We start from the raw sequence: 27882 nt of genomic DNA on the forward strand, positions 1-27882 counted from the left end.
ATACAATTCAATGGTCCCTACAATCTCATTGTTCATTGGACACAGGAATTCGGCTTCGCATTATAACAAAAGGTCATAGGTTGATTCATACAGGTGGGCTGTGACTGCTTCCAACCGTTCAGGTGGGTGGGATACTGGGTTTCCCGCCGCATGACTAAATAAGAACAAATAATAGTAAATGGACATAAACTTCTTATGTCCATAACTATTCGCATGAGCGATTAATCCGCTCCAAACCAACACCGGAATATTGCTATTTAAATACTCTTCCGATGGGTACCAAACACCACTGTATGACCCCTGTTAGACCCTTCGTACAATACAAAGAGGGATCTCTCTGTTCAGGAACATGCTATGTTAACTAAACTTTCAGAATCTATCAAAGGGACCATGATCTACAAAATACATTATATAGTGAAAATATGTAACGATTGAGTCGCACGCTACGATCACATAAACTCTACCGTAAATACGCATACCGTGCGCCTGCGGGTGCCCGCGACTGTGAGTATGCGCACGTACGGGAGAGCGCATGCATGCGCAGCACGGACCTGTGTGAGGTGCAAATATGGTAGTGTGCATAGAGATATTTTTCTGACTTTGACACCTCCTATCTGGGTTATGCGCAGGGAGCAATCTCCTATTATTCCATGTGGACAAGTGGAAAGGGCAGACTAAGGACTTTTTGACTGTGACAGCCCACTGGGTAGATGTATTGCCTCCCACAGCAACAACAGCAGCGGCACCAGTAGCAGCATCTCGCAAACGCCAACTCATTCCTATGCAGGCTATGCTACATATGTATTACCGCTTTCTGTAAGAGGCACAACGCTGACAACCTCTTACGGAAACTGAGGGATATCATAGCACAATGGCTTACCCCAATTAGACTCTCCTGGGGATTTGTGATATCGGACAATGCCACCAATATTGTGCGTGCATTACATCTTTGCAAATTCCAGCACATCCCATGTTTTGCACATACAATTAATTTGGTGGTGAAATTTTGTTTTTTAAATGACAGGGGTGTGCAGGAGATGCTGTCGGTGGCCCGGAAAATTGCGGGCCACTTTCAGCATTCAGCCACCGCGTGCCAAAGACTGGAGCGCCATCAAACACTCCTGAACCTGCCCTGCCATCACCTTAAGCAAGAGGTGATAACGGAGTGGAATTCAACACTTTATATGCTTCAGAGGATGGAAGAGCAGCAAAAGGCCATTCAAGCCTATACATCCACCTACGATATAGGCAATGGAGGGGGAATGAACCTGACTCAAGCGCAGTGGAGAATGATTTCCGTATTGTGCAAGGTTCTCCAACCCTTCGAACTTGCCACACGTGAAGTCAGTTCAGACACTGCCAGCTTGAGTCAGGTCATTCCCCTCATCAGGCTTTTTCAGAAGCAGCTTGAGAAATTGAAGGAGGAGTTATGACGGAGTGATTCCACACAGTATGTGGGACTTGTGGATGGAGCCCTTCATTCGCTTTGCCAGGATTCAAGGGTGGTCAATCTGTTGAAATCAGAGCACTACATTTTGGCCACTGTGGTCAAGCCTAGGTTTAAAGCCTACGTTGTATCTCTCTTTCTAGCAGACACAAGTCTGCAGAGGTTCAAAGACCTGCTGGTGAGATAATTGTCAACTCAAGCGGAACGTAACCCATCAACAGCTCCTCCTTCATTTCCTCGCGCAACTGGGGCTGTGAGGAAAAGGATAAGATTTCCTTGCCCACCCGCTGGCGGTGATGCATGGCAGTCAGGAGCGAGTGCTGACATCTGGTCCGGACTGAAGGACCTGCCAATGATACTGACATGTCTACTGTCACTGCATAGGATTCTGTCACCATTGAAAGAATGGTGGAGGATTATGAGTGACATCATCCAAGTAGGCACGTCAGACAGTCCGTACGTATACTGGCAAGAAAAAGAGGCAATTTGGATGCCCTTGCACAAACTGGCTTTATTTTACCTAAGTTGTGTCCCCTCAAGTGTGTACTCTGAAAGAGTGTTTAGTGCAGCCGGTAACCTTGTCAGCGATCGGCGTAGGAGGTTACTTCCACAAAATGTGGAGAAGATGATGTTCATCAAAATGAATTATAAATTCCTCCAGGAAGACCTTTACCAGCAACTGCCTACAGAAAGTACACAGGAATCTGTGATGGTGGATTCCAGTGGGGACGAATTAATACTCTATGAGGAGGAGGATGTACACACTGAAAGGGGTGAGGAATCGGAGGATGAGGATGAGGTCAACATCTTGCCTCTGTAGAGCCAGTTTGTACAAGGAGATATTATTATTATTATTACATTTTATTTATAAGGCGCCACATGTGTTTCGCAGCACCGTACAAAGGAAAGTACAGGGAGACAGAACATAGCATTACAGTAAATAAATAACAGACATAGAGTACAGGTAACATAGAGCACCACACATTGTCAAGACATAATACAGCTAAGATGTAAGTATTGAGGGAATGATCATCGTACTACTAGGGGCTAGTGGCCATAGATGGAGATGAGCCTTTACTAGCAGGGTAAAGATGGCCGTTGAGTAGGGGAGAGCTGCGAGTGAAATGTGTCGAGACGAGGGCTTAGATAACAAGAGGAAAGAGGGCCCTGCTCTGAAGAGCTAACAATCTAGTGGGGAAGGGTAACTGACAGATGACAAGAGGTGCAGGCAAGCGGGAGGTAGCGCGATGGCAGTATGCAAGCAAAGCTGAGATGTTCACGGCATGAGGCAGGGGGGTGGAGGCGCGGCCTCAAGACTGGATTGATTGCTTCTTTTTTGGTGGGGGCCCAAACAAACCAGTAATTTCAGCCACAGTCGTGTGGCAGACGCTGTCGCTGAAATTATTGGTTTGTTAAAGTGTGCCTGTCCTGTTTATACAACATAAGGGTGGGTGGGAGGGCCCGAGGACAATTCCATCTTGCTCCTCTTTTTCTTCTTTGCATCATGTGCCGTACAACTCCAGGGGTACTGCTGTATAAGTCCAGGGGTACTGCCGTATAAGTCCAGTCCAGTGGTGCTGTCTTGTGCTGCATCAGTCCAGTGGTCTTGCCTTGTGCTGTATATGATTTACTCCAAATAAAATGGTTATATACATTACTTATATCATTATCCAAATAATTTTTACAGGGTTTGCCTTGTGTGGTGTAGGGTACGCTCGCCTGCGCTGCGTATTATTATAATAGCTCCAAATAAAAGGGTCATTATTATCCAAGTTAATTTTACAGGCTTTACCATGTATGTGTGGTTTTAGGGTACGCTCTCCTGTGCCACCAATATTGTGCGTGTATTACATTTGGGCAAATTCCAGCATGTCCCATGTTTTTTGTGCTGCACACTTGTGTCGCTTAGCTTAGTCATACAGCTACCTCATTGTACCTCTTTTTGTTCTTTGCATGATGTGCTGTTTGGGACCTAGTTTTTTTAAGTGCCATCCTGTCTGCAACTGCAGTGCCACTCCTAGATGGGCCAGGTGTTTGTGCCGCACACTTGTGTCGCTTAGCTTAGTCATACAGCTACCTCATTGCACCTCTTTTACTTCTTTGCATGATGTGCTGTTTGGGGCCTATTTTTTAAATCTGCCATCGTGTCTTCCACTGCAGTGCCACTCCTAGATGGGCCAGGCAGGGCCGGATTAACAATGGGGCTGATGGAGCTGCAGCTCCAGGCCCCCCATTGAAAATAGGCCCACAGGATCTCCTGCAATGCAGCCAGTGTTAACAGTAAAAAAAAAACACTGGATGCATAGCGTTGTCCCCACAGAGGCCTGCACTTACCCCTCCACTGGTCCGGCTGCCGTGATCGGAGCTCAACCCCGATCAGGCAGCGTATGGTAACAGCACCCCGTGCAGCCAGTATCCCTGATGCTGCAGCCTGTGCTGGTGCTCGGTGGCTGGGCTCAGTGGGCTGTGCAGCACTTCCTGATACTGCAAGCTCCGCCCACTACATGACATCGTGCAGGGGGCGGGACCAGGACTCGACACTGATGCCATCCATGTCACACACTACTATACTGAGCAGAGGCAGGAAAAGGTAAGAGAGAGAGAGAGAAGTAACATGGGAGGGAAAGTGAGAGGTGGAATGTAAGGAAGGAGTGCAGCTGAGGAACAGTAATGCACCTGAGATAGACAGGTAGGTGATTAAGGTATGTTAGAAAAGTAAAGAAAGATACTGTGAGAGATTAGAAGACAAGCGTGTGATATCAGAGATTCAGAGATAGGCAGTTTTTGACCCTGTTTTTAAAAATGAGTGGGCCCTGCAGGACGTGCTGTGCAGTCAGTCTCTCACCGCTGGCAGCGATCTTATCCAATCGCTGCCTGAGACCAACGTCCTCCCCTCTCTGCCCACCAACACACAGCATAACGCTCTACAATTTAAATCAGGTGTGAATATGTGTGCGTCGGGGGAGAGCTTGTTGGTGTGACCTGAGCACATATTGCTTCACTTTGTCCCACACAGCATCTGTGTCCCATCCGCACTGTCTTAGTGATGTGCGTTTAAGCTCTGCCTGCCGGTATTGTCATCTGTCAGTCACTGGGAGGGCAGAGGGAAGCGGACTATGACAAGGGGGCGTGGCCTAGCGGCACATGCTGTCCGCGGATGCAGCCCATGATGTCGGGACCTATTCAGGTACCCGGCGTCCAAGGGTAAGGATGTTGCTTTATTTCCGTAGCTGGGACGGTAGAAGAAATGTCCGGAGGTACACTTGGTCTGGAAGTGAGGGGGCGGGGGAGGAGGTGCGTGCGTGGCATTGCCATGAGAGCACTAGCAGATTAAAGGGGAAAAGCCCTATAAGTCCAGGGCTCCCCTACAAATTGCCCTTATGTATATACAAGAGGGGTGTCCCACCACCCATCGCATCACACTGTAAAGAACCCCTGTTTGTATACAAGAGGGCAAGTTGTTGGACCCTCTCACAGCAAAATGTCCATGCTGTCAACCCATTTATGAAGCTGGGTCCTGGCACAGTCACAAAAAGATGGAGTGGGCAGTGGGGTGAGCCGAACCCACTGCCAGGAAACAGATCCCAGAGGTAATCGAGGATGGCAGATGATGCAGGAAGAGCTGCTCAAGAGGCTGTTGTAAACGTGAATGCGCAGGTGCAGCAGGTCAGTGTACCCACCCAGTGTCTGCCCCTTCTCCAGCTCAGTGTCCCCACCATTACTAATCCCCATTTGCGTGGCGGCAGCCATGTGGGCTCTCTTACTGTGTGTCCTGCAGGGCTACGGAAGCCCTGTAGGACACAATTAAAAGATACGCAATCTGTGATACGGCTGTGTGCTGCTGCTCATAGGCGGCCATATCACACGAGGGGACTGTTTGCTATGGCTCTGTGTACTGAACAGCAAGCAGTGGGGGGCGGTGGCAGCAGGAGTGAGGTACTGACTGTGCTCAGTATATTAGTGACACAGCCACCATCCTGCTAGTGGCCTTGTCACCCTGACCCACCCTTCACAGATTACATAGGTGACCATGCCCCCATTGCTCATTAATACGCCCCCAGCAGGGTTAGGGGTAGTGTGTGCGGGGAGCGGGTGCAGGATTAGGGGTAGTGTAGTGTGTCCGGGGAGCGGATGCAAGGTTGGGGTAGTGTAGTTTGTACGGGGAGCGGGAGCAGGATTATGGGTAGTGTAATGTGTACGGGGAGCGGATGCAGGGTTAGGGGTAGTGTAATGTGTACGGGGAGCGGGTGCTGGGTTAGCGGTAGTATAGTGTGTGTGGGGAGCGGGTGTAGGGTTAGCAGTAGTGTAGTGTGTACGGGGAGTGGGTGCAGGTTTAGCGGTAGTGAGGTGTGTACGGGGAGCGGGTGCAGGGTTAGCTGTAGTGTAGTGTGTACGAGGAGCGGGTGCTGGGTTAGTGGTAATATAGTGTGCGCTAGGTGCAGGGGTAGGGTTAGCGGTAGTGTAGTGTGTACGGGGAGCAGGTGCAGGGTTAGAGGTAGTGTAGTGTGTGTGGTGAGCAGGTGCAGGGTTAGTGGTAGTGTGTACGGGGAGCGGGTGCTGGGTTAGCGGTAGTATAGTGTGCGCGGGGTGCTGGGGTGGGGTTAGTGGTAGTGTAGTGTGTATGGGGAGCGGGTGCAGGATTAGGGGTAGTGTAGTGTGTCCGGGGAGCGGATGCAAGGTTAGGGTAGTGTAGTGTGTAGGGGAGCGGGAGCAGGATTATGGGTAGTGTAATGTGTACGGGGAGCGGATGCAGGGTTAGGGGTAGTGTAATGTGTACGGGGAGCGGGTGCAGGTTTAGCGGTAGTATAGTGTGTGTGGGGAGCGGGTGTAGGGTTAGCAGTAGTGTAGTGTGTACGGGGAGCGGGTGCAGGTTTAGCGGTAGTGTAGTGTGTACGGGAAGCAGGGTTAGGGGTAGTGTAGTGTGTGCGGGGAGCGGGTGCAGGGTTAGCTGTAGTGTAGTGTGTACGGGGAGCGGGTGCTGGGTTAGTGGTAATATAGTGTGCGCTAGGTGCAGGGGTAGGGTTAGCGGTAGTGTAGTGTGTACGGGGAGCAGGTGCAGTGTTAGAGGTAGTGTAGTGTGTGTGGTGAGCAGGTGCAGTGTTAGTAGTAGTGTGTACGGGGAGCGGGTGCTGGGTTAGCGGTAGTATAGTGTGCGCGGGGTGCAGGGGTAGGGTTAGCGGTAGTGTAGTGTGTACGGGGAGCGGGTGCAGGATTAGGGGTAGTGCAGTGTGTACGGAGAGCGGGTGCAGGATTAGGGGTAGTGTAGTGTGTACGGGGAGCGGGTGCAGGATTAGGGGTAGTGTACGGATGGTCTACGGATGGTGTGATGGTTAGCTTTACTGCCTTACAACACTAAGGTCATGGGTTTGATTCCCACCATATCCCTAACTGCGTGGAATTTGTATATTCTCCCCATACTGGCGTGGGTTTCCTCCCACAATCCAAATACCGTATATACCGGTACGTTAGCTCCCAGCACAAAAATAAACCATAATTAGGTAGGTGGGTAGCTATGCCCTCCATGGTGCTAGCCACACCACACCCCCATATTGGTAGTCACCCCCCCACCACGCTAGTCACACCTCCTGCAGCGGCGCACAATAGGCCCTTCATAAATTACAGCTCCAGGCCCATGAGGACCTTAATCTGGCACTGGGGCCAGGTGTTTGTGCCGCACACTTGTGTTGCTTAGCTTAGTCATACAGCTACCTCGGTGCTACTATTAGGCCTAAAAACAATATTGTGAGGTGTGAGGTGTTCAGAATGGACTGGAAATGAGTGAAAATGAATGTTATTGAGGTCAATAATACCGTAGGATCAAAATGACCCCCAAATTCTGTGAGTTTAGATGTTTTTATGTTTTTTTTTCAAAAATCATCCAAATCCAAAACCAAAATCAAAACACCTATGGGTGGTTTTGGCAAAACCAATCCAGATCCAAAACAGGAGGATGGAACCAGAACCAAAACCAAAACACGAAAAGTGCCCGCCGCACATCTCTAGTAGGAACTAAAACAGGCTCACCTTCCATGCCAAAGGTCTATGTGTAATGTACATTTTTCACCACTGGTTGATATATAGGTGTCCTTACAAACTTTTGTCTTAGGGTCTTCAATATATGTTGGTATACCCCAGACCTGCTCATTGTAATGTGGTCTAAAATTAACTGCAGGGCATTATAATGTTGCATAATATGAACTGGGGCATTGTAATGTGACAAATATAAAGTGGATGCACTATAGCGTGACATAATATGAACTGGGGTCACTATACCGTGGTATAAACTGTTGTTTCAATTGTAAAGCGCTGCAGAATATGCTGCACTATATAAGGAACTGTTAAGAAATTACTAATAAACAAACTAGGGACACTATTTTATAATATTGCATAATGTGTACTGGCAGCCCTACAATGTAACATAACGTGAACTAAGGCACTGCTGTGGTTCAGAAAATGAACGAGGGCACTATTATGGGGCATAAACTTAACAACTGCTGGGGAGATGAGTCTCTCTAGAAGCACTGGGACAGGGGCCCCTTCAATATGTTGCTATGGTTATGCCTCTATCTATCTATCTATCTATCTCTATATACTGTATATACACACACACACACACACACACACACACACACACACACACATACAGTGGCGGCTGGGCCGGGAGGCAGGGTTCCATGTTCCCCCAGGCTAGTACATCTTGCTGCAATGAGGGCCACCAGCCAGCTGCACTGTACACCGGGCCGGCGACAGGGGGGGTCAAAGGGGACAACTGTACCGGGCCCCAAGGGTCAGAGGGGGCCCCAAGGATATGCCACTTAGTGACCGTCAGGGATGTGAGTCGTCTTGTCCAAATAGGGCAGCGAGCTGTAGGTGGTGTGGGTGCAGCCTCAGAGTAAACAGGAGGGCGGGGGTAGCAAGTCTGCGCTGTATAGGACTGAGACAGCTGGCCATGTGGAGAGTGCCAGAGCTCCCTAAGGGCTCAGTACAAAAGTACAAAATGAAAAAGGGGGTGTGCTCTCTCTACAATGGAGCCTCAGAGTGAAAGGAGCCTCTTACACACAGTCATTATGCGGCACAAGTGTGCACCTGCTATTCCGGGTCCCTATCTGTTGCAAGCAGTTATGGGACATGGCAGCAGCTCCGCTGGGCAGGATTCCTGTGCCCTGTGCTGGCCTCTTCTGGTGGGGTGTGAGGGCCGCATGGTACCTGCTGTGTGGTGTGCGGGCAGTGGATAGTGGAAAGTGCAGCGCAGGTGAATCTCTCCCCGGGGTAAGAGTGGATTGATGAGGGTATATATTGCTTTGGCATAGGGTAGGGGAGCTGGGAATGCAGCATGTAGTCATTGGGTACAGACAGACTGAGGGAGCCACAGCTGGGTTGGACACATGTCCCCAGCATGGATGTTATTTGTGAGAATATTCCAATATGACATATGCTGACTTTGCACTAGTCGTGTTTTGGATGACATTAAATAACTTTATGCTATGAATGGAGTGCTGATCTTGTCTGCAGCATAGCCCCTGCTGGAGCCTCTGTGTGTGGATATATATATATATATATATATATATAAAATTAGATGGGGCCCCACAGATATCACTGTACGGGGCCCCGAGATTTCTGTTGCCGGCCCTGACTGTACACACAAACCTGGCGGCTGGGCTGTAAGCAAAAGAGTGCTCCACAATTAGAATGTCCTGGCAGCATGCTCTGCTTACTGCCTGGCTTCTCCAGCTTGAGCTGCAGGGACTTCCGGGGATCACACCTCCTCCTCCTCCTCCAAGCGTCACAGAGGAGAATTGGACCCCGCGGACTGAAGAATCAATGAACATTGAACAGACCTGCTCTGGCTACAGCTGCAATGATGTGAGATGCCAAAGGTGAAGCAAGGGACTCCAGAGAGGTGAGTGTCCACCCCACACAATCACAGTAGTAGTGAGTGTTACAACAGACTGCAGGCAGAGGCAAAGCTCACTGGGTAGCAGGAGAGTAGCATCTAGTTTACCTTCGTGGAGAGGACCTTTCCCATAACCCCCTGGGTCCATGTCACAATCTTTTTGGAATAGTAAAGTGTGGCTAACGAAGCAGAGCAGACCAAAACACCGAGCCCGAAGCGTGGCGAGCGATACGAGCCCGCAAGGGTCCACTGCTGCATAGAAAAAAAAATTACCCCAAACGATGGAGAACGAAGAAAACATTTAGGTGCTGTAAGGGCGTAAGTTCTCTCCTGCCCTCTCGTTTTTGTCACTTCCAGCTCCTAGGCACGAAGGTAACATAGACACCACCGTAGCAGGAGGGCAGGGAAGCCCTGACACAGATATATAATAGTGATAATTATGAAAATGAGCATATTGCTAAGAAAGTGAAACCTCACATCCCCGTGTACAAAATGTTACTTTTTTTCACTAATACTCCTATTTGTCATACTGGATGAAATGTTCATGGGTTTAAAATGTGTGTACATTTCAAAAGAATTGATGCCGATCACACGTCACCCACACATTATTATAACCAGTAATTTTAAACCTTTACATTACCCTCTGCTGCAAGTAAGATGACACCAAACTGTATAACTTGCAGCAAAGACTTTGTAACACCTGTGCACCATTTGATGCTTACTGTAAATGGGATTAAGAGGACTGCAGTGTCCCAAGCGCTGAAATCTGAAGGTCACTGCCACAGCCAATACTGTGTACCCTTTCCTTCATTTCAAGCTTTCTACAGCCACACTAAAATATCTCAAATATCTGCTGTGGTCCCCTTAGATTAGACTTGCCAAGTGTTGCATATCAATTAATCAGCACAGTCACCTGGTGTGTCCTAGTCATGTTGTGACTATGACACATTTTCGGCAAAAAAATACGCCCAACGCTAGCAGAGTTGCACAAGATCTGGTGGCTCACTTGCACCAGGCTCCTCGCGCTGCATGGTGTATTGAGGCTAGATTATGAGGACACATTTGTATAGAGTGGGATGAACTTCATTTATTAATCATTCTTTTTGTGGTTTAACATAATCACTTGAATGGTCCCTAGGGTGTATACTGGTCACTGGAATGGTTCCTGTACAGTATATCGGTCATTACAGTGCTCTGTGTATTTTGTAGGGATCACTAGAATGGTCTCTGCTTTGTTAGGTGGGTTTCATAGGTGTTTTTGTAACAATTTTATTTATTTCATTAGCTAATTACATTCACATTAGACAGAACATGCCTACAGATTTTTTTTCCACATCTGGTTTCCCATTGCAATGCATTGAAAAGCCAGGTCAACTTACTTGCTTCTGGCCCCCAGGCCAAAAATTGCAGGCAGCGTGTGTGTGTGTGTGTGTGTGTGTGTGTGTGTGTGTGTGTGTGTGTGTGTGTGTGTGTGTGTGTGTGTGTGAATATATATATATATATATATATATATATATATATAGCAGTAGTAAGGGCGGCACTCAGTCCAGACTTCACAACTTGATGAAAGTTTACTTTTGGCCCATTAAAGTAAACTTTCATCAAGTTGTGAAGTCTGGACTGAGTGCCGCCCTTACTACTGCTGTTTAAACCTGGGACTTTTTGTCACTGGCTGGGATGGCACCGCAGCTGTTGTTTTCACTGGGAGTGGAGTGCCGGATCGATTCTGTTTGTTTTATATATATATATATATATATATATATATATATATACACACACACACACACATCAGTAGCTCATGAAACTTGATACTCCTGTGTCTCAATCTACACTGCATATTGTCCTGCTCGCATTCTGGCTGCCTGGTTCTGCTGCTGCACAAGAGGGAGAGCTAGTGATGACTCGGGATACAGTATCCCCTGTGCCCCTCCTTAATCTGGCTATGCTCCCAACTCAATTGTTACATGGTGGTAACCAGTTAAAATTCCATCTACCAAAGTCTCTGTTATTTTTCTTCTAGGTCCCTGCATCATTCTACCTTTTGTGAATTCATTTTCCTGCTATTCACCCTCCTTATAAAATACTCCAAGTCTTGTCCCCTTGTTTCTCTCACACCTCTGGTTCTCAGTTGTCTTCTCTCATGTTTTTCTTCAATTTCCCATTTTCCATCTTGGCTTTCTTGTGATATTTATATATGTAACTTCTCTATTATTATCCTATATGTCTGTCTACTCCTTAAGCCCTCTGCTTTCCCTTTGTGTCATGCATGTTAATCTTCCTTATACTGCAGTCATTACTTCTTACATTTTCTTTGCCTTCAGCTTCACTCCACATTTGCACTTAGTAAGTAAATGAGTGTGTTAATACTATTAGAATCATTATAAATTAGATCCATCTCTTTCAGACAGAAAAATGATTGAGGTGGAAACAATATTTTGTGTAAAACAAAGCAGGTGAAAGTTAAGGATATTGAAACTAATTTGCGAATGTTACGAGATGCGGGTGGCCTTCAGTTTGCCGGCGGCCGGGCTTCCGACGACCAGCATACCGGCGCCGGAATTCCGACCGCCGGCATACCGACAGCTTTTCCCCTCTTGGGGGTCCACGACCTCCCTGGAGGGAGAATAGATAGCGTGGTGCGCTTAGCGTGCCACCGTGCCCACAAGGGGCTCATTTGCGCTCGCCCAGCTGTCGGTATGCCGGCAGCCGGTATTCCGGCGTCGGTATGCTGTCCGCTGGGAGCCTGACCGCCGGCATAACATATTACACCCACTAGATGCACAATATAACATGCCTTGGCTTTCCACTCTCATCAGACACGTTCCTTATTTAGTAAAAGGGGTATATTTAGTAAAATGCAGGTTTACAGAAGTGGAGCTGTTGCCCATATCAACCAATCAGATTCCACTTACCTATCTCCTTCTAGAAGATAATAGCTAGAATCTGATTGGCTGCTATGTGCAACATCTCCACTTCTGTAAACTTGCACTTCAGTAAATATACGCTTATGTGTACACGCACAACGCTACATACACAGCACTACAGAGAGGATTTGGGGATAATCCTTGGACACTCTGCACCTTGGAAATAAGGATCTGCAATATTTTATGTATAATAAGACTTCAATTATGATTAAGAAGGAGGAGAGTAAAATGTTCATTGCATGGTCTGGCCCTTTCTACCACCCACCTGCATGCTGTCTGAGCCTGCTTTTACTATCTTGTCATGGCTGTGGAGATCCCATGGATTAGAAAAGTTGAAGGTGATTTAGTGTCAAAAAATCTAAGCTGTGACAGTAAGACCCATACGGGCACTCTATATACTGCTGGAGGAAGGCTTCCTGTGTTAGTATTTTTTTATTCATTCCATCTGTGATGGTATTAGTGACAGATTTTAGGATGCTCAGATAGGCTATGTTGTTCCATTTCAGGCAGCATTCTCTTCAGGTTCCCAGAGTAATCTTCACTGAATAGGTCTCATAAGGCCACATAAGAACTCACATAAATACATTTAAATAGTATTCTGTTATCTTTATTGACATCACACCACATCATGTACAGAATTTGTGGTTACTGCCTTTAGAGGTGTTGTGTCCTTCTTCTGTTCCTCCGCATGTGGCTTTTTTCTGTATTAAAATGAAAATGACATTATCACAACCATTTAGTGAATACATGAATTCCCCATATAAATCTTCATAAATGTCACTATGTTGTACATAACCGAGGCGAGCAAGGGAGAATAAAATGTTGCTGTGAACTCCAAACACTTAGCAATTAATGACAACTTACTTGTCCAAAAAAGTATTATTATTCCCCACTCCATAACTGCATAGTATTTTTCAAGGTATCACAAATTTGCCCATATTTCTTTCACAGCTGTTGCTCCATGGATTACACTTACTGGTGTAATAGTGCAGACATAGGACTTACCCTGTTACCATCTCCTCTATGGTGTCCGGCAGTGGTTTGTTGACTGTCTCAGGTAAGAAGTAGATGAGTAATCCAGATATTATGGGTGCACCTCCGTATATGACCGCAGGCAAGAAAGGATAGAAATCACCCAGCATCTTCACTAGAGGAGCCACGATACCTCCAACACGTGCCATAGTGGAACCCAATCCCAGACCACTCTGTCTGAAAATAAATTATGTCATTAGTGTCCCATATTCTAGGACTGTGCTCGGGGGCGGATTGGAATGGAAAACCAGCCCAGGAAATTTCTGGTAGCAGGGTCTGTTGAAGAGGTGGGGTCTGTCAAGGGGGACGGGATCCCTACTCATAGGGTCTGATTCTGAGTAGGATGAAGTTGCAGCCTTCCTTGCATGTTTTGCTGCATTTGCACTTGTGACTTTGGGGGTAATTCTGAGTTGATCGCAGCAGCAAGTTTGTTAGCAATTGGGCAAAACCATGTGCACTGCAGGGGGGGGGGGGGGGGGCAGATAAAACATCTGCATAAAGAGTTAGATTTGTGTAGGTTATTTTGTTTCTGTGCAGGGTAAATACTGGATGCTTTATTTTTACACTGCAATTTAGATTTCAGTTTGAACACACTCCATCCAAATCTAACTCTCTCTGCACATGTTATATCTGTCCCCCCTGCAGTGCACATGGCTTTGCTCAACTGCTAACAAATTTGCTGCTGCGATCAACTCAGAATTAGGCCCTTTATGCTAATGATGCTACAATGCCCTTCCCTGGTGTACATCCGTGCATCTGAATAAGCAAGAACAGAGATGCCCACTTTCAGTGTTTACAGATGCTGCAATTATGCTTTGTGCGTCTTTAGATGCCACCCCTGGTAACACCATTGTAACTTTCACCAACACTATGCTAGGCTATGGCCTCCAATGTGAGCAAATCAGCATCTCTATAAGCAACACTCCCATACTACGTTACATCTGCATCTGTTTAAGCAACCCCCTGTAACCGCCTAGTGACGCCCAACACATTTGTAATACATTACCTTGTGCGTACGTCTGAGTTTGTGCTGCACATCTGTACAAACACCATCGGGATGTATGTACGATGCACATCACTCCACTGTGTCCAACATCACCACTGGTCAGACTCTGATCAGGCCTACAATGCTGCATACTATGCCATAGCGGTGCTTGCTATATAACACCTACTACTGCGTCCCACATCACCAGAGGCGGATTGGCCATAGGGTTCACAGGGAAGATTCCAGGTGGGCCAACGCACCGTGGGGGCCTGTTTTGTTTGAGGACATGTGGTCCTTTTTATAGACATAATGAATAAGATGCTAAATAATTTGCATATATGAAAATGACTTTGCCACTTAGCCTGTGATTGCAGATGATCTAGTGTATGCTCTGTCTGCCTGCTTGCCTGACATATAAGATTGAGTGAATAGTGATTGGGATATGGTTGGTGTAATAAGCAAGAAAATATATACAGGTTGAGTCTCCCTTATCCAAAATGCTTGGGACCAGAGGTATTTTGGATATGGGATTTTTCCGTATTTTGGAATAACTGCATACCATAATCAGATATCATGGTGATGGGACCTAAATCTAAGCACAGAATGCATTTATGTTACATATACACCTTATACACACAGCCTGAAGGTCATTTTAACCAATATTTTTTATAACTTTGTGCATTAAACAAAGTGTGTCTACATTCACACATTTCATTTATGTTTCATATACACCTTAAACACACAGCCTGAAGGTCATTTAATACAATATTTTTAATAACTCTGTGTATTAAACACAGTTTGTGTACATTGAGCCATCAAAAAACAAAGGTTTCACTATCTCACTCTCACTCAAAAAAGTCTGTATTTCGGAATATTCCATATTTCGGAATATTTGGATATGGGATACTCAACCTGTATTTCTAAAGAATGATATAGTTTCCTAAATTCTGAAAGTGTATCATATAATGTGCTCATGCTCATTATATTTAATTTTATTTCTTTTTAACTTCCCCCTTGATGCTGGACATGCCCACTATCTGGAAAGTTTTGGGGGGAGGGTGCTGCTGCCATGGCCCATGGCTAGACCTTACACCTCTGGTGCTGCCCATATGGGGCCACTAGTACAAATTTTTCCAGGGCCGCTTTTTGTTCCCAGTCCGCCCCTGCACATCACCACTGGTCATAGTCAGATCAGGCCCCGCCTCACTGAGTGCGTCACATCCCCACCTCACTGAGAGCGGCACATCCCTGCCTCACTGACAGCGGCACATCCCCGCCTCACTGACAGTGGCACATCCCTGCCTCACTGACAGCGGCACATCACCGCCTCACTGACAGTGGCACATCCCCACCTCACTGACAGCGGCACATCACCGCCTCATTGACAGCAGCACATCCCCGCATCACTGACAGCGAACCATACCCACATCACTGACAGCAGCACATCTACCCCTCATCTCCCTCTCACTGACAGTGACACATCCCCACCTCACTGACATCAGTACATCGCAACCTCACTGATAGCGAGTCTCTGTGTTGCAGACAGCGGGCGGGATGTATTAAGATACATCGCCGCCCCTCGCCGGTCACCGCAGTGATGTTGATCGCATATGTACTAACATATGCGATCAATATAGCGATGCGGTGACGGAGGCCCCCCGCGATACCTGTTAGGTGGTCTGCGGGGGGTCTCCGTCACCTCCCAGGGTCCCTACACTGGCTAGATGCCGGGAAGCAGCAGCAGGCTGCCCCCGGCGCCTCCTCCTCCCCTCTGCAGCCAGAAGGATGTCCGGTTGCGTTGCTAGGGGGAGGAGGAGACTACCTTCCGGGTCCAGGGCAGCCTGGAGGAAGGTAAGCCGGGGGGGAGAGGGGTCGGCGTCTGCGGCGGTGTCGGCGGGTTGCGGCGGTCACCGATAAGAAGGCCATAGGCTTCTATAGGGTATTGCCATCCAGAGATGGCGATACCCTGGACGAAGAAAACGTAGCGGTATGGTGTTAGTAAATTTGAAAATGCGGTAAAAACCCCCGTTTTGGGGGGTTTTACCGCATTTTTGCTTTAGTACATCCCGCCCAGCAAATGGTAAAGACAGGGTGTCCCGGCAGCCATACACCATGTCTTTACCATTTGCTGTCTGCAACACAGAGACTTCAAAAGCATGGCTGCCGCAGGCAGGACATTATGACGCGCTGAGATCCGTTCCATTCCGCCACACGGAGCCGGCGCATGCGCACAGCGGGACCGCGGACATCGGATGTGGGGCGGACGTGACATCATGCACTGCCCGGACAGGAAGTCCGCAGTTTCAATGTGCTTTTATGTTTTTACAATACTCTTCACTTATACTAATATGGTAACATGATACTCCCTTTATATTTATATTTTGACAATTTTTAACCTCCAAATCAATTAATGACAGGAAGTGATGTAGGCATCACTTCCTTTGTAGGTTAAGTATATATACATGGTCTGTCTCAAGCTCTAAACCACCCCTTGTTGAAGTCCAGATGGGACGAAACGCGTTGGTAACTACTTAAGCTAAACCTCACCCTCAGAAGTTAAGCTATATATCTCTCCCCTTTTGCAATATTTTTAGTTTTTTATCTTACATGTTTTACGCATTTTTTGTGATTTTTTTTTGTATATCTTCATGTTTTGTACGTATGTCACTTTACTTTAGCTGTTTTTATCCAGTGACACTCTGCCTTTTAGTGCTACGTTCTGTAATAAATTATTGTACTACTTTTACATTCTTAACTGTCTAGTCCTATAGTTTATTTGACACCATTGGTCGCTTTTAAATACCTCATTCTTTGGTTCCAAGTTCTATCCTTAGCACCTATACTAGTGCTTAGTCTATTTGAAGTGTTAAGCTGACACCCTGATATATATAGGGAGTGTCTATTAGGAGACAACAGTCATTATATTACATGGTTCTGATACTAGTGTTCTGATTGTGGATACTGCATCTGTGGTGCTAACAGCTTCTCTGGTACACACACACACACACACACACATATATATATATATATACATACACACACACACACACACAATGCGCGTGTCCGGTAACCCAAATGGTTAATAGCAGCTGTGTCCGTTGCCGCAACATGTGACATGTACAGATGCAGCTGTGCAGCACTCTGGACTACACAAATGATGCTAAACACATTTTACTTGCTTTTTTTATGATCCTGATGATAGCAAATACACTGGTACCATGATCTCATTCTGCATTTAGTGTCACTTGTAAAGTCCAGAGTACAGCTCCTCCGCATCTATATTTTTAGATACAGTAGATATATAGATGTATCTTCCCTCATTGTTGCCACGATTATATTTGCCCAGGTGAGACTATTCACACCTGCAATCACACAATGCATTGTCTGTGGATCGCAGGTGCAAATAGTTGCACGTGCCCACGAACGTGAGATATTTAATCTATTCCTGGTGAAAAGATTACATTTTTTAAACATTGAATAATACAAGACCCTGTCCCAGTGTGTTCATCTTACAAGTTGTGCATGTGGGATTTATGAGGTCCAAGAGTTTGCATTACTTTCTACATTCCAGCACCCCACCACACAGTTGTTCTAGACTATGTTTTATATATATAATTACACACATATATATATATATATATATATATATATATATAGAGTTATATATATAGTTATATATATAAATATTTATATAATATATGCAGCTAGTTCATACATGCACTCTATTTATCAATGTGTTGCAGGCAGAATTGGCTGGGCTTCAGCTTCTGTTTTTATATAGCAGCAGGGCCAGGCAGCTGCTCCTGCAAATTTTTCGGTGAGCTGGAGGTGGAGCTGCTGTCATCCATGGCCCGACCCGGGCTCTGCAAAGACTAATCGGGGAGCTGAGGCACATGCGCAGCAGCTCCCCCGGCGGCCATGTTTCTTTGGTCTTTATTGAGCTTCTGCGCATGCGCAGAAGCTCTCACTTAACGCTGCCGGATCACAGCTGAGCTCCGATCGTGGCAGCGGCCTGGAGGAGGGTTGACGGGCAGCTGCTGAGGGAACAACCCGACCAGCCAACCAGGATCTGGGGGTAAATGTATGAAGCAGTGATAAGAGTGGAGAAGTGAGCCTGTGGGAAGTTGCCCATGGCAACCAATCAGCTGCTCATTATAGTTATAAAGTATGCAAATTATAAATGTTACTTCAATGCTGATTGGTTGCCATGGCACACTTCTCCATTGGCTCACTTCTCCACTCTTATCACTGCTTCATACATTACCCTCTGGTCCGGCGTCCTGGCAGGCCCAATCCGCCCCTGACTGTGATAGATGTCTACATATGTATACAATCCTCTTCAAGAATACTTTGTGATCTACATTGTATATAGGACACATCAAGAAGATGGCAAAAATAATCTAGAGAGAGACACTAAAAGCAGAGTAATGGCGATGGAGCAGGCTAACATTGCAGAATTCAGAATGCATTTTTATTTTATTGTCACTCATTGAACCCATGTGTACAGTAGCTCTTCTTTATAGGCCCTACACACTGGCCGACATCAGTCAGAGATATGAACGATCTCATTCATAAATGAACGAGATACCGTTCATATCTTTGAGTGTGGAGTCACCAGCGATGAACGATGCGCTGGTGCCCCGTCGGCTGTACATGCAGGCCAATATGGACGATCTCATCCATATTTGCCTGCACTTCAATGCAGCCGGGTGACGGGGGGAGTGAAGAAACTTCACTCCACCCGTCACTGCCCCTCCACCGCCGGGTCGCCCGTCGGCCATATCCGCCGTCGGGCAGCTCGGCGGCGGATCGGGCAATGTGTAGGGCCCATTAGAATACCATGCAGTCTCATATGGCAAGTTTCTGTTTATATAATTGTTTTATATTGTTCTTATGAGTGCACATAAAGGACAAGACTGCAGCATAGCCAAACAACTGGACTTACACTTGGGGGTTCAAAAAATTACAAAACACTGATAATGTGGGGAATCTTGGCGCTGTCCTGGATAATGACACTGAAACATCAGATACAGTATCATCCACAATCAAATCTTCATTCTTTCATCTGAGGAACATAGCCAGAATCAAGCAACATTTTGCATCTTAAGATCTGCCAGCAGTAATACATGCATGTGTATCATCTCGATTAGATTACTGCAATGCCCCCTACCTTGGTCTCCCAGCAAAATAATTGCACTGCTTATAGCTGGTACAAAACACAGCTGCCAGGCTGCTAACCAACCGGGATGGGTTACAATACCGGTAGTCGGGATCCCGGATGTCACAATGCCGAATCCTGACTAGTGGTGAAATACCGTTGCTGAATTCCCGGCGCTACAGGCAGAGGCGTCACTAGGGTTGGTGTCACCCGGTGTGGTAACTCATGGTGTCACCCCCCCCATGGACCTCCTCCCATATCACACCACACGGAATCCTTAGTAATGTTTTTGTACTAGTTTTACCTGTAAATCATAATTCCTGTATATCACTTAATGCGATGCCAATAGTAGTGACATAGGAACCTATTCAGGTTGGTTTGCATATTCTGCTATAAAGCAGAATCTGCAATCATTTCTGTAGCATGCTGGGGGCCGTCCAGCATGCTAATTAGCATCCAGCCATGCAATCGCAAAATAATTGAGATCCCATCACTGAAGCAGAAACTAAGGATACCCCTTACAGACGTAGCTAGGCTGCATATGCAGGTGCTGCACCGCCAATTTTTGGGTTGCAGTGGGCGCATATGATGTCATGTAGCAGCTCCAAAAAAGCTCTGACCCTCTTTCGCAACCACGCCCACTACACCGGCCCCCAATGCCCGTCGCCAGTGCCAGAACTAGACATTTTAGCGCTGTGTGCAAGAGTGCAAGATTGTAAAATAGGGGCAGTGTGCGCCTTAGGGGCCTTAGGGGCATGGCTTCATGGGGAAGAGGTGTGGCCACAAAATAATACAAATTCATATTACGGTGCACAGTAGTCTCCGTTATTCAAATTACGCCGCACATTAGCGCCACTACACCAGGTAGAGCCCCCTTTGCACATTACGGCGGACAGATTCCCCTTTTTACACATTACGGCAGACAGATTCCACCTTTTACACATTACAGCAGATAGCGTCCCCTTTTTACACATTACGGCAGACAGTGTCCCCCTTTTACACATTAGGTAGGTAGATAGATAGATAGATAGATAGATAGATAGATAGATAGATAGATAGATAGATAGAATAGATTATACTTACCATTTATCCTCTGGCTCAGGCAGTCAGGCTCCTCGGTGCTGGCAGCTCCGGGGGCAGGGAAGAAGGAAGAAGAGGGAGGGGGAGGAGGGAGGGAGCCGCAGCAGCGCACTGTAATTGCAGGCGGCGCCGCTGCTGCTGTCCCTATCCTTTTGCATTGGCTGGCCTCCGTCGCTGTGAATGCTGGGATGATGGAAGCGCAACCCAGCATTCAAAGCGACGGCGGCCAGCCTATGTGGAAGGAGAGGGACAGCTGCAGTGGCGCTGCCACCAATTACATAGCGCTGCTGCAGTTCCCTCCCTCCTCCCCCTCCCTCCTTTTCCTTCTCCGCTGCACCCACTGCTGCTCCTCTCCTCCTTCAGCACAGGCGGCTTATAATGAGTCAATTTGACTCATTACAAGCCGCTGACTTTAGGGAACGGGGACCGTTGCGCCCTCAGGGCGACTGCGCTGTGTTACGGCACTGCCCGCCGCTGTCAATGAGAGTGTAGTCACATCCTGCAGGTATGCACGCTGTAAGGGTTACTCACATAATGCCGGCCGGAGGGATGCCGGCTGTCAATATCCCAACAGCGGCATCCCGTCTGCCAGAATGCCGGCAGCAGAGCGAATGCTGAGTCCCCTTACAGGCTTGCTGCGCTCGCCACGCTGTGGGCTCGGTGGCTCGCTGCACTCACCCCAGGATCTATTCCCACTCTATGGGTGTCGTGGACACTCACGAGTGGGAATAGCCCTTGTGCGCCAGGATTCCGGCTGCTGGCATTGTTGGCTGTCGGGATTTTGGTGTCAGTATTCTGAAGGCCGGGATCCCGACATCTGGCATTGTAACTGCATACCCTCTGTAATACCAACTGGCATGATCGCAGTTGCTGTGTATAAGAGCTGCTTTGTCATATATAGGACGAGATCCAATCTCTATCAACCCTGAGCTGTATATAATGAAAGTCATTGGCGTTTCTATAATGGGTGCGATATGTGCAGTGCACACAGGCTCCTGGGTCTAGGGTGGTCCACACTGCACAAACTGCACCCATTTTTTCTTGCTCTTCACGAGTCCCGCATCGGTCGCTGCAGCTGCAATCACCGGCAAAATGTCCGCTGTGCATGTGCAGTAGTAATTAGTCTCCGGAACATGGCTGGCGCAATGTTCCTGGAGATCTGTGCATGCGCTGTAGACTCTGGCACAATGTCAGAGCCTACTGCGCCGTGGAGAGGAGGGGGCCTACCCAGGGTCTACACACTTATGCGAGCCCTTAAGTGTGAACAGCATACATGGAGCTCCATGAAAAATGCACTCTCTCTGTCATGATCCTGACTGTAGTTCTCATATTTGATGACTTACCTCTGCCATCAGTCCTGGATCCTGCGTCTTTTCTGCTCACTGGAATAAACAGCTTGCCAGTACCATGAGTTTCCTGAGTGCTGAGTTCTCTGCCTGAAAGTGAATCTGCAGCGGCGCTGCCACCAATTACATAGCGCTGCTGCGGCTCCCTCCCTCCTCCCCCTACCTCCTATTCCTTCTCCGCTGCCCCCGCTGCTGCTCCTCTCCTCCTCAATACGTAGGCGCGTCGCACGGGTACAAAGCATATTGTTGCTGTGCGATGGGTTTTACAAAGAATCCATTTGCACAGCCGATCGCAAGGAGATTGACAGGAAGAGGGCGTTTGTGGGTGTCAACTGACTGTTTTCTGGGAGTGGTTGGAAAAACGCAGGCGCGCCCAAGCGTTTGCAGGGCGGCTGTCTGACTTCAATTCCAGTCCCAGACAGGCTGAAGTGATCGCAGCGGCTGAGTAAGTACTCGGCTACTCAGAAACTGCAAAAGATCTTTTTGTACCACTCAGCTGCACATGCGATCGCACACTTTCACACCTAAAATACACTCCCCTGTAGGCGGCGACTATCTGATCGCAGTGCTGCAAAAAACTGCTAGCAAGCGATCAGGTCTGACTGACCCCCCACAATTCCCTGGTGATCCAGTGGTCAGGATACGGCTCCCTCTGCCGAGGCCCGGGTTCGACCCCCGGTCAGGGATTACTCCTTACTACTTCATCTCACTGATTCCCGCAGACCAGCCAAGTATACACATAGTCCTCCAGTTACCCGCATGGACTTTACTTACTTTACTACACGCCGGGTTAACAAAAACCACAGTCATGACACTCTCCTTATATAAATCTTGCTCCACAATATGATATTTCATATCTGAATGGCTAAACAAAAGAAGGGCTACTCAGTATTATGCTAGGAATACCTTCAGGCTGCTGCTAATTTCACTAAGTGTAGTTGTGTCCCTGCTGCAATATGACATTACAATCCTATCCATTTGCAGTTGGACCCGCAATCCGGCAGACCGTACAATAAGGGTCGGTTCTAGACCTTGTGGCACCCAGAGCATAGTAACATAGTTTCTGAGGTTGAAAAAAGACAATTTGTCCATCGAGTTCAACCGGTTAGTGATCTCCTATACTGTGATATTTTACAACTAATATTAACTGTGGTGAAAGTTTAGCCGTTTTGCCCATTCATCTTTTATTTAATGTTTGATTTTTACTTTACTGCATGATTTACCCCACATAACCCTGTATATCCTTATCCATCAGGAATTTATCTAGCCCATTCTTAAAAGTAACGATCGAGTCCGCCATTACTACACTCTCAGGCAGGGAATTCCAAATACGTATTGTCCTTACTGTGAAGAAACCTTCCCGTCTCAGGCTGCGAAATCTTCTCTCCTCTAACCTAAGCGGGTGTCCGCGTGTCCTTTGTGTTGATCTTACCAAAAACAAGTCCCCCGCTAGCTTTGTGTATTGTCCCCTTATATATTTGTAAATTTTAATCATGTCCCCTCTTAATCATTTCCTTTGGCGCCCTTCCCCAATTCAAAAGGCGCATGCCAAAAATATAGGGGCCCAGCTTCATGATGAAGAGGCGTGGTCACAGAATAGTACCAATTCACATTACACCACACAGTATTGTTCATCAGTTACATTACACCACACAGTAGTACCCCTTATACACGCCAGGCAGAGCCCCTTATACACATTACTCTAGGTATCGCCCTTTTTATACACGTTACGCCAGGTAAAGCTTCTTATACACATTATGCCAGTTAGACCCTCTTATACACGTTGCACCAGGTAGGGCCTCTTATACACGTTACACAAGGTAGAGCCCATTACACACATTGTACCAGGTAGAGCCCCTTATACACGTTATGCCAGGTATATCCTCTTATATACATTATGCCAGGTATATCCTCTTATATACATTATGCCAGGTAGCCCCTTATACACATTACACCAGGTAGCCTCTTATATACATTGCACCAGGAAGAGCCTCTTATACACATTGCAGCAGGAAGAGCCTCTTATACACATTGTGCCAGGTAGCCCCTTATACACATTGTGCCAGGTGGCCCCTTATATATACTGCACCAGGTAAAGTCTATTATACACATTGCGCAAGGTAGCCCCTTATACACATTACACCAGGTAGCCCCTTATACACATTGCACCAGATAGACTATTATACACATTGCGCCAGGTAGCCCCATATATATTGCACCAGGTAGATCCTCTTATACACATTGCAGTAGGTAGCCCCTTATACACATTGCGCCAGGTAGCCCCTTATACACATTGCACCAGGTAGAGCCCAGAGAGAGAGAGAAAGAGAGAGAGAGTGTGTGTGTGTATGTATTTGTGTGCGTGTGTATTTGTGTGACGCTGCCTGTCCCGGTCACTCACCTGTAGGTCTCCTGGCTCCCTGTTCTGTCTTCCGTCCAGCTTCACAATGAGATGGGGGAGTCCAGCAGCAAGAGGTGGTGGGTGGGGGGGCGGTATTAGCAAGAGACTGCCAACCCAGCGTGGTGTGGGCAGTAGGTGGGTGCATGCAAATCATGGCACAGGCTGGGTGACTGTGGCTGCACCATCAGGCCGCAGCACCCCAGGCGCCCACCCTGCTAGTCTGCACATAAAACCGCCACTGGGTACAATGCACTCTCTGACTTGCGGGATAGTTATGGTTTTCATATTTTTTTCTCCCAAATCCTTGTGGGAAAATTGTGAAAGCTGAAATGAGTCTATGAGTTGCAATAGAAGCAATATAGATTATATTCATAACTGTAACTGCACTCGCCCCTTATCTGTATTTTTGCAGCGGGGTACACTGGGTTGGTTCCACAGGGAATACATCGGGGGTGTAGAGTTGGATTTTGATCCGAGGCACCAACAGGCTAAAGCTTTGACTGTTCCCAGGATGCATTGCACCGCCTCCCCTATAACCCCACCTCCGGACACTGGAGCTCAGTTTGTAAATTGGTGCCTGCAGAGCAGGTCACTAACAGGTGGGGCTACGCTAGGCAGCCCTGAAAAGAGCTTTTTAAGAAGACTTCAAGGGCTGCAGCACTGTTTATGTCATTCTGACATACTGTGCTGTGGCTCCATCACATCCCCAGCAGCACTGCATACTCCCGTGGTCCTCAGGCACACCACCACTGACGCTCTCCTGGATCGCGTGGTGGCACATCAGGGAGGACGTAAGAGGGTCCCCCAGGTGGGACCCGCTGGTGAATCGCGGTCCCAGGAGATGGACCCAGCCGCTGGCGTGGACACTGTACTGCACGGGGACCCCACTATATCCACCAGAGCAGGGAGCACAGGTCGGATTTAACAAAGATCCATTTTACATAGGCTCCACAGTACCCGGTGATGAGGACCAGCATAGGGGATAAGGTGCTGACCTGTAGCCCCTCCCCCAGCTCCAGGCACCATCTACTGCTGGTGTTCCCACCCTGGAGCTGCATTTCACTCTCCCTCACTCCCTGACAGACATTTTGGCACCATCTTTACAAGTAGCGGCTGGTCTCTGGGACTGCAGGGCATTGTCTCCTCTATAAACCTGCCTGTCTCATCAGCACTGTGATTTTACAGGCACTTAAGTATTCTACATGTATTAGGGTCTCCTGCCCTGTGCTGCCACGTCGTCATGGCAACCGGGAGACAAGTGCTAGCGGAGTGACCTGAGCGCAGCTGATACTCCGGTTCGGGTCTTTTGCTGTGCAGGGGTTATAGGCTCTGTGCATGGCAGGGGATCCGGTGCTGGTTTTTGTGCTCACAGTCTGTGAGGTCTGAGTGGGGCGTGGACAGCACCTGCTTTATAAGGCCTCTTCTCAGGGTAAGCAGATGCTGCTGAATCTTTGTTGGTTAGTCAGTTTCTGAAAGTTAGCCAGTACTGTGTAGCTTTGTATTTGTTTGTTGCTTACTGCAAATAGGCCTGGGGATTTGGTATTACACTCTGCCAATCCAGACCTAGCAGTAAGACTGGAGTCAGTCGTTTAGCTTGCTGGGGTTCTTTTACTACTCTGTGAACTTAGCAAGTTTGCGGCTGTATTCTAAGACTTGCCTGTCTAATCCTGTCTCACTGTGCTAGGTGTCAGGGGTCAGTTTAGTGGCAGTAAACTGAACCTGTGCACTGCAAGTGAGAATTAGGATTGTGGAGACTCTCCTTGTGTCTATCATTCCATCTCTGACCAAGGAGTTTACTGCCACACCCGTTGGTAACCCTTTAGGGTTTTGCTGTTGCCCTTAGCAACAGCATTTCGGGTTCTCTACGTATTAAAACACAACATCTTGCTTTTCCCATCTGAGCAGTTCTAATACAAGGGAGATACCCAGTTCCTTAGCCTCTGGGCTTCTCTGTTCACTTTGTGTGTATTTTGTTACCCTATCACCTTCTGTGTACGTTATGTCATATTCCCCAGTCTGTCTGTAAGTCCATTTGTTTTGCATAACAGTTCAAACACCAGTACATTCCTGCAGGCACTGGAGTGCATAACAGTCCTGACACCAGTACTTTCCTGCAGGCACTGGTGTGCATAACATATTCAGCAGCCTAATACTCCTGTTGAAATTTTGTGGGAATATGGAGCATACCCCTCAAAATACGTTGCAACAGGTGGTCGATCAGGTGCAGGTCCTGACTCGACAATTTAATGATTTGTCCATTAAAATGCACACCTCCCAGGCTGCTGGCGGAGCTCCCGCAGCAGCAGCACCTGCAGGGGTTAAGGAGCCGAAAGTAAATCTCCCGGATCGTTTTTCTGGAGATCGCTCGCAGTTCTTTTGTTTCAAGGAGAGCTGCAAGCTATACTTCCGGCTTAGGCCTCAGTCTTCTGGGTCGGAGATTCAGCGGGTGGGCATAGTGATTTCCTTGCTACAAGGAGACCCACAGGTCTGGGCATATGGGTTGCAGCCTGACTGTCCGTCGCTTAAAAGTGTTGATGCTTTTTTTACGGCACTGGGCATGTTGTATGATGACCCTGACAAGACGGCCTCAGCCGAGGCTCAGATTTCGATCCTTAAGCAAGGGCGAAGGCCAGTTGAGGTTTACTGTACGGAGTTTCGGAGGTTGGCCCATGATACCCAGTGGAATGACCCAGCCCTGAGACACCAGTACCGAAGAGGTCTTTCTAACCAGATAAAGGACCAACTGGTACAATATCCCTTGCCTGATAGCTTGGATCAGCTCATGCAGTTATCCATCCGGGTGGATAGACGGCTGAGAGAGCGTAGGCTTGAAAGGGAGACTGAGATTTCCTTCCTTCCCAAGGGAACCTCAGACTCTGAGGAATTTTCAGAGGAGCCTATGCAGATTGGGGCTACCCGCCTCTCCTCGCGTGAGAAGACGCGGAGGAGACAGCAGGGGTTGTGTTTGTACTGTGGGAATAAAGGTCATGTGGTAGTATCATGCCCAGAAAAGCCGGAAAACTTCAGGGCCTGAGGGTGATGGGAAATATCCTGTCAGGCCAGAAGTCAGAATTTCCCAAGAAGACTTTTATCATTCCGGTGACCTTGAAGATCCTCGGTCAAACTGTCAAGACTGAGGCCTTTGTGGACAGTGGGGCCGACGGGGTTTTTATGGACCGCCAATTCGCCCTGAAACACTCTGTTCCCTTAGTACCCTTGGCATCGGAAATTGAGATTTGTGGGTTAAACGGGGAACCATTATCCCAAGGTAAAATTACCTCTTGCACTAGCCAGATTTCTTTGTTTATTGGAGCCACACACTCTGAAAAATTGTCCTTTTATGTGACTGTCTGTACTTTTGCCCCATTGGTGTTGGGGTTACCCTGGTTAAGGGCCCACAATCCTCAATTTGACTGGGTCTCTGGGGAGATTCTTAGTTGGGGTACTGATTGTTTCAGGAGTTGCTTGAGCCTTCCAGTCAGGCTCTCGCAGCTAAGTTTGCCAGGATTGCCAGGGTGTTATGCAGATTTTGCGGACGTGTTCTCCAAAAAAGTTGCAGAGGTACTACCTCCCCATCGCCCCTATGACTGTGCCATTGATTTGTTGCCAAATACT

The sequence above is a fragment of the Pseudophryne corroboree genome, chromosome 11, assembly GCF_028390025.1.
Source record: "Pseudophryne corroboree isolate aPseCor3 chromosome 11, aPseCor3.hap2, whole genome shotgun sequence".
Lineage (NCBI taxonomy): Eukaryota > Metazoa > Chordata > Amphibia > Anura > Myobatrachidae > Pseudophryne > Pseudophryne corroboree.